Here is a 7,281-nt window from a genome sequence, read left to right as displayed (position 1 = left end):
AGTCAACATCATCAATCAAGCATCCTACTGATTCATTCCCCAAAGATACTTTCTCTTAATAGATTACTTCTAGAGAAAAAGAAGAAGCCAAATTCATTTGATATAAGTCATCTTTATATAATCACAACCTGACCCAATATGACATGGTTAAGTTAATTAAAACATTGCATTATATACTATTACATAATGTCTTCATAAGTAACCTTGAAATATATGAAACATTGTATTATAAACAAATTTGAAAGATAATAAATTATTTGAATGTCAAATTTGTATATAATGCAATGTTTTAATAATGCTTTTAAAACATTGCATTATATACCATCACAAAGCAACTACATAATGTCTTGATCACTTCAGATTGTCATGTCAAATTTGTAAGTTATTTTTGGAAAACAATTTTGTGTAAGTTGGGTGCCCGTCTCAAGTATAGTTCAATAGCCCATCCACAAACAGAAGGACAAACAAAACTGGTCAATCAAAGTTTGGGAGACTTATTGTGGTGCTTTGTTGGGAAGAAAATCTGACAATGGTATTTGATACTTTCCCAAGTTGAATTTTCTTTCAACTGGTCCATAGATTAGTCCACTTCATGAACTCCATTCAAAATAGTCTATGGAAGGAACCCATTAATACCTCTTGGTACATTAGCCTACATATAGCCTCGATGGTGAACAACGAGGATTGTAGATTCAGAAGTTACACTAGCAAGTATAGAGAAAATTACTAAATGAAATGGGCATTATCAGGCTCGAGCCAATAAACGCAGAAAATAATTTATGTTTAAGGAAGGAGATCTTGTATGGACTCGAATGTGAAAAGAATGTTTTTCACCAATTATGTTTGTGAAGCTTAAGCCAAGAGCATGTGAACCTTTTCATATCTTAAAAAAGATCAATGATGATGCTTATCAAATAGGTATGCCATGGGGTACAATCTATCGGCCATTTTTGATATGGCTGAATTTAACTCCTTATTGTGAGCCAGAAGCTTTTCCAACCCCAACCGAATGACAAAGGACCTCAAGTGTAATTTCAGTTCTTATGTTGTTCTCTATTTCCACTTTTATGTGTGTGTGTGATTGTTACAAATTCTAATTGGTTAGTCGCCTTTTAGTAAGATTAGCATGCTTATAAGCTTCATAAGCTTGTAGCAAAATTGTATATATAGAGAAGGCAATTCCTAATGAAAGACAATTTTTTAGCTTTTCTCTAGTAAAATAATATTTTTTTCTGTTTTAGAGTGTCTCCTCTGTATCCTGAATTCTAATTCCAGGTGAGTCCCAAGGTGGCTTGTAATGCCTTAATGATGTAAGAATGGACTTTGAAATCATTGGATTATTCTCATCGAGACACTTATTTTGACTATGAGCACAGAAAAATTAAAAATTATTTGATCTCTTAAACAGTTCCATGAAATTTCTAATGACATTTTGAAATCCATTAATTTGGAGTTATATTGAGGCATTCTTGCTGTCGTTAGATTCATCTTGTCAAAACATTTATTTGACTGTAAGTTTGTTGAGAATGGAGCTAGAATAATCCCTGAAGTTACAGATATAAATACATACAATTTAAGATTAGTTAATTTCATCAAGAGTCATGCTAGACCAAATAAATTTTCTCAAAATTCTTTGAGATTTTAATTAATTTAAAAATAAAATCAATTTATTTTATTTTAAGCATGATGAGTTCAAAAATAATTAATTAACTTAAAAATCTTATAATATATTTCAAGGGATGATGAATATTCTCAAATTTATTCTATCATATTCAACAATCAAATCATCAATTTGCCATCATTACTGTGCTTATGAGTTCATCACATATAAATTTTTTTAGATCATATGTCAGACCAATTGGTGATGTATTATCTAAAAAAAATCCCAATTTATTTTAATGGCTATGAAATGAATAAAGCTTTGAGATTTGCCTCTAACTTAGAAACGTTCGGTATTGAGTAAGATTCAATAATTATTGAAATCTAATGTGTAATCTTATTTGCTGGAAGTAAGAAAGAATTGGCATCTATCCATTCCTCATAACCTGAAAGAGAACATTAAAGCTCTCAGACCTGCTGAACTGCTCTTAAATATGTTTTAATTATACAAACAGAATCAGATTTATGCTGACAAATTTAGGTCAGAGTAATCAGATTATTCAAAAAATTATTGATAAAAAACTATTGCATTTCTGCGTCCAAAAAGAAGAGATTGTAATATAAAAGTGAAGCTATCAAGACTTACGTATCAGCATTATTACTAATCAATTGATATGTTCCTTAACAAAATTGCTTTGCGCCGTAAGCAGCAAAACTAACATAGGACATATCATCATCATCATCAACTGTTAATTCCAAGAATAAGTCATGAACAGGACCGAAATAAATCTTCTTCACCTGGCAAGTCAGTAAACTATCAGATCCCGCCTGATGCGCTTTCCCCACCGCAAGCTGCACGTCCAACTTCTCCGCCACCTACTCCAGTCTCCGGTAAAGCCCATCACAACTTTTCATCACGCACTTCACATCATAAATGCGGCAGCCAAAAAAAAACATTTTGTCAGCACCATGAATTCCTCCGTGGTCTCCGGCAGCCTCACCCGCTTCTTCGTCGTCAGCTGAAACAGAGCTTTGAACAAGACAGCGAAATCATAGCATCCGTGGAAAGCTACCCACGTCGCTTTGGAGAAGTCGCCGACGAGCCCCGCTGATGGCGCGCGATCCAGGTGGAGGGGATGCCCAACTGTCGATTCCGGGTAAGATTAATCCCAGAAAAGTCGAGCAGGGCAATTGAGCCTGGCAGCGGAGGTCGCAGTCGTGGAGTTCCAATTGCCAGGTGGTAGGTGCCGCAGTCGCTGAGAGTAATACCGACCTGAATGGAGCGAATCACGTCGGCGTTCAATTTCAGCAGAGAGTAGCGCTTGACTGGGCGAAGAGGGAGCGGCAACGGCGAGAAAAGCAGATGAAGGAGGCCGATCATGCGACGCATATCAGCCATGAGAGCTTTCTTCGCCGTTGTGTTACTTTGAATATGAAAGGAGAAAATGCGCTATGTTTGGAAACAGTGAGTGGAATGAATTCTGAGTTGCGATAGTTAGCCTCTGTTGGGTAAAGCTTCCTCGGTGCCTTCTCCGGATTCTACTAAATTCATCACTAAATGTTCAAAGTTTCTACTCGAAGATCATGCCCTTCAGCAAAAAAAAAAAAGTTGTCACAACCCATATATTATAATATTAATATATAATAATAATAATAATAATAATAATGAATTTCTTAATAGCAACAAAATGTGTTTATCCTATAGTTATAAAATAATCTACCTACAACAGAAAATTAAGTATTTCTAAGATTAATCTACCTATAAAATTTGTTTGGCCAAATTACAATTAAATGAAGCATGAGGAGAAAAGAAATAATCATTGGCAAAATACAAGCATAGATCTAATCTAACAATGCACACATTATCACAATCAAATTATAAATTCAAAACAAGCAATTAACCACTAAAATACATATTTAATAAACTAACAATCACAAACTTTACTTAAATATAGAATAAAAACTATATAAGTCAGTCAGAAGGACAGAACCAAGTATCAAGCTACAAATTTATCTTTCCTTCTGTCAAATGCTTGCACCCAATTTTCTTTACAAACCCTCTCACTCACACTCTCTAATTCAATTGAAACATGTAAGAAAACTATGGTAGAAAAGTCTCTCCTACCAAAAAATCAGCTTTCTATTCATACTTCATACACAAATAACTTCCTAATTGCTCATAACACTGTAGCACATAAAGTGTGGTGATGCAAAACTCAAATATAACTACCCCGTTGAATAATTATAACATTGCAACGATATGTATGAATCATCATGTTGCTTAGTTTGTGCAACTATCCATGCTAAGATTATCATGACTCTTGGGATGATTTGGCACTACAATATGGAAGTTTCACAGCTTTGGCGCTAAACTATTAACGATGTAGTGCCAATCTCTCTGTCTTGAACACCAAAATTTCTTCTTTACAATGTTATGACATCGGAATTACATCACTGTGATGATGGGTTAATGGTGTTGAAGTGTTAGTGCTACGACGCAAATATCTATATCTTTGCACAAAATATTCTCGTTCTGGTGTTGTGGCACCGCAATGTTCGAGTGCTAAGGCACTGAGTTGTTGGCATCGCGACGTTCTGCTGAATTTCCTTTATTTTTTCTAATGGTGACACAAATTAGTTTTTTAAATATTCCATTAACTTTTTTTCATTTGTGCTTGACATTGGAATTAACAATAAAAATTTTAAATTTAGTACTTTAAAAAGATAAAATACTAGGTGATAACTACTTTACAATTTATAAAGCCTACTAATCATCATCTAAAAAAGTTGAAAGATTACATCTTTTTCAAAGCAATCAAACATTTCTTTCTCAATATAAATAATTAAAATAACATTTATACACTAATTACTTATTCTATTTTATATTCTACTTTTTATTCTAGTCATAATAGAAAAGCTCTTTCAACTTGTATTACCTTTACATTAAAATAAATTCTTAAATTTTTAATTTATCATGATCAAATTTTAAGTATAATATCCTAACATAATTTATTTTCACATAAAAGTTAGAACAATAAATAGATGAATGAAATAATAAAGGTGATTAACTATGCTTCTATTTTAATAAAGAATAATAATAATAAGAATAATATAAAAAAAAGAATTGTATTACTTTTAAAGGAGGAGGGGGTTTGTGCCCCCATAAAACTGCTGAAATGCTCCCATGCTTGCAGTTGAAATCCATCATGACACCATAGCTTGTTGCTCTTCGAGGGATGGACTTTATTGATCACCTCCATATGGAAACATGAAAATGATAGTTTATTTTTTTGTAGCACGCCACTATACAAAATGGGCCAAAGAGACCACCCTACCATTATTAGCATCCAAGGTCATAATTAAATTTCTCTATCCACAAGCCTCAATTAAATTTGGTAAACATATATACATCATGTCCAACAATGATTCATTATTTACTAGTAAGAAGCTTACTAACTTGTGCACCAATTATAAGATTAACTAGAAATTTTCCACAGCACAACACCTTTGATATGATGGTTAGATAGAAGCAACAAACGATCATAATAATAAAATGTTAAAGATAAAAATTATTAAGAATCTAGAGAATTTGGAAAATGAATTATCATAGATCAAATGGGCATACAAAACAACTTGGTTAACATGAGAGTCAGCATTCTACCTAGCCTTAACTATAAGATGGCTATCACCATAGATATCTAACAACCTATTATGAGTACCTACGAGATATTTGACCTTAGTTTGGAGAAACTAAGATACAAACTAAAGTTGCATTGAGGGAGGAAAATTGGGTAAAAAGGGTGCCTTTAAACTATAGGCTCACGAAGGAGAGATCCTCCCCATAATATTGTACACTATTGATTTAAAAGCTTTACTTTTAAAAATAACAATCATTATTTGAATGTGTTGAGGAACTATGGCCACATACAAGTGTCATCATTATCCCTCGTTATGTACGAGAATAAAAATAATGAACTAAGTACTAGAAATGAGTGAGCATGGCTATAATTGTCCATTTATTTTATCAATATTATTTTTCTTCTTCATAAATTATGTATAAATACATTACATTGAGCAATCCAAAAAATAAAAAAAATACTAACATTTTTTATCCTTCTTTCCAATATTTGATTGTTTCTTTACAAAACATTATATCCATTGAAATTGCTCGCAAATAACAAGTCATTCCAAACTAAACAATAAATAAAAAAGATAAGTATTATGTGATGCCCCATAATCAAATAGTGAAAGGATTCGTCTGACATTCTGATCGAACTTCATTCCAGTTGCCTTGCTCGGACCTGAAATATCAACCACATATAATGAGCTTACAAAGCCCAGCAGGTCACCAAAGCCTACAACTGAAATCAAAGCACGGCCTTGCATAAATAATTTGTGTGCCACATATAATTCTATGTATATAGGACATGCACTGTGTAATACTTCCTAGCTTTTAGATCAAAGTGAAGTACATATAATTGATGACAATGAAAAAGAACGATAATTTCCTCTTTCCTGATGAAGAGTGCAAGGTTATCAACCATATACTCTAGCTTAAAATTTATCTCATCAAGTCCATTAAAGCATTTGACAGAGTACATCTTCTCCCATTCATTATCAAAGTCTTTTAAAACCCAAATGTCAATCCCTATCTCAATCATTGGGCTTAGTTCTTATCATTAACTAAAAGGCCCAATCTTTTTTATATCAAATAAGCAAGCATTTTTTAAATCAATATATCATTTGAAGGCTGAAGCATCATCTTAAACTCCTCCTTAATGATCTAATATCCTAGAATCCCTTATGTAATCCCTGCATTATTGTTTTATGCAATCCAATAGAGAGTTCCATTTATATCTATAAAAATTCCAATACGCCCAAATCCTATACTTGAACATCATTTAATCAGCGTCCATGCTTTTTGTCCAAGCGAGATCAACTCGACCTTATCAAAGATGGGGCTGAAGCCTATGCTTTGAATTAAATAGTACTCACATGTTGATTGGTGGAAGTAGAACCCCAGAAGTTAACCCATATGGGATGTTGGAACTGGAGTGTCTATTTACACCCCAGTTAGGGGATTGAGGACGTAATGGAGAGTTTGGACTTGGTAGTCATTAAGAGACATATTCTAAGAGTCAATGTGGCAAAGGAGTCTGTCACAAGATGCAACAACTTCATTGGCTCTCCTTCAACATTGCATATGAAGAATAGTGCTAGTGATGGGAGGAACAAGTTGGAGGCTGAGGAGGCTGAGAGCAGAGCCATCGAAAAGGTTATCGATGGTACGAATTAGGATGGAAATGTATTATTTAGTTTATAAATATTAAAATTATTTATATAATAATTAAATCAATTTTTTGATTTCTACCAATATTTGGGGGCACTCCTAAAAGCAGGTCTTATCTTATATACGATCCAACTCGACCTGGATGAAAGGATGGAGGGCATGACAAACAGGTTTGATGGAATGGAAAGCCCCCTAGAGACACGGGTGAGTTTCCACCAAGTTCTTCGCACCTAGGTAATACCAAGACCCTAATAATTATATTGTTATATATTTGTTATTATCATTGATTGTCTATATGTATACCTGAAAAAAAAAATTATGGTGATGGCACCTATAGCCAAAGGCATGTGTATGTGTCGAGGGTGAAGAGATAATGAGACCAACAGATAATG

At 33.4% G+C, this 7,281-nt stretch overlaps 1 pseudogene; it reads right to left on the bottom strand.

The window, feature by feature from the left end:
• Window positions 1–2,280: 2,280 nt before the first annotated feature.
• LOC110096970 lies at window positions 2,281–2,998 on the bottom strand (annotated as a pseudogene).
• Between the last annotated feature and the right edge of the window lie 4,283 nt (window positions 2,999–7,281).

Source organism: Dendrobium catenatum, unplaced genomic scaffold (genome assembly GCF_001605985.2).
Source record: "Dendrobium catenatum unplaced genomic scaffold, ASM160598v2 fragScaff_scaffold_133, whole genome shotgun sequence".
Classification (NCBI taxonomy): domain Eukaryota; kingdom Viridiplantae; phylum Streptophyta; class Magnoliopsida; order Asparagales; family Orchidaceae; genus Dendrobium; species Dendrobium catenatum.
The sequence above is the reverse complement of the archived record's forward strand: the minus strand, read 5'-3'. Positions and strand labels throughout refer to the sequence as shown.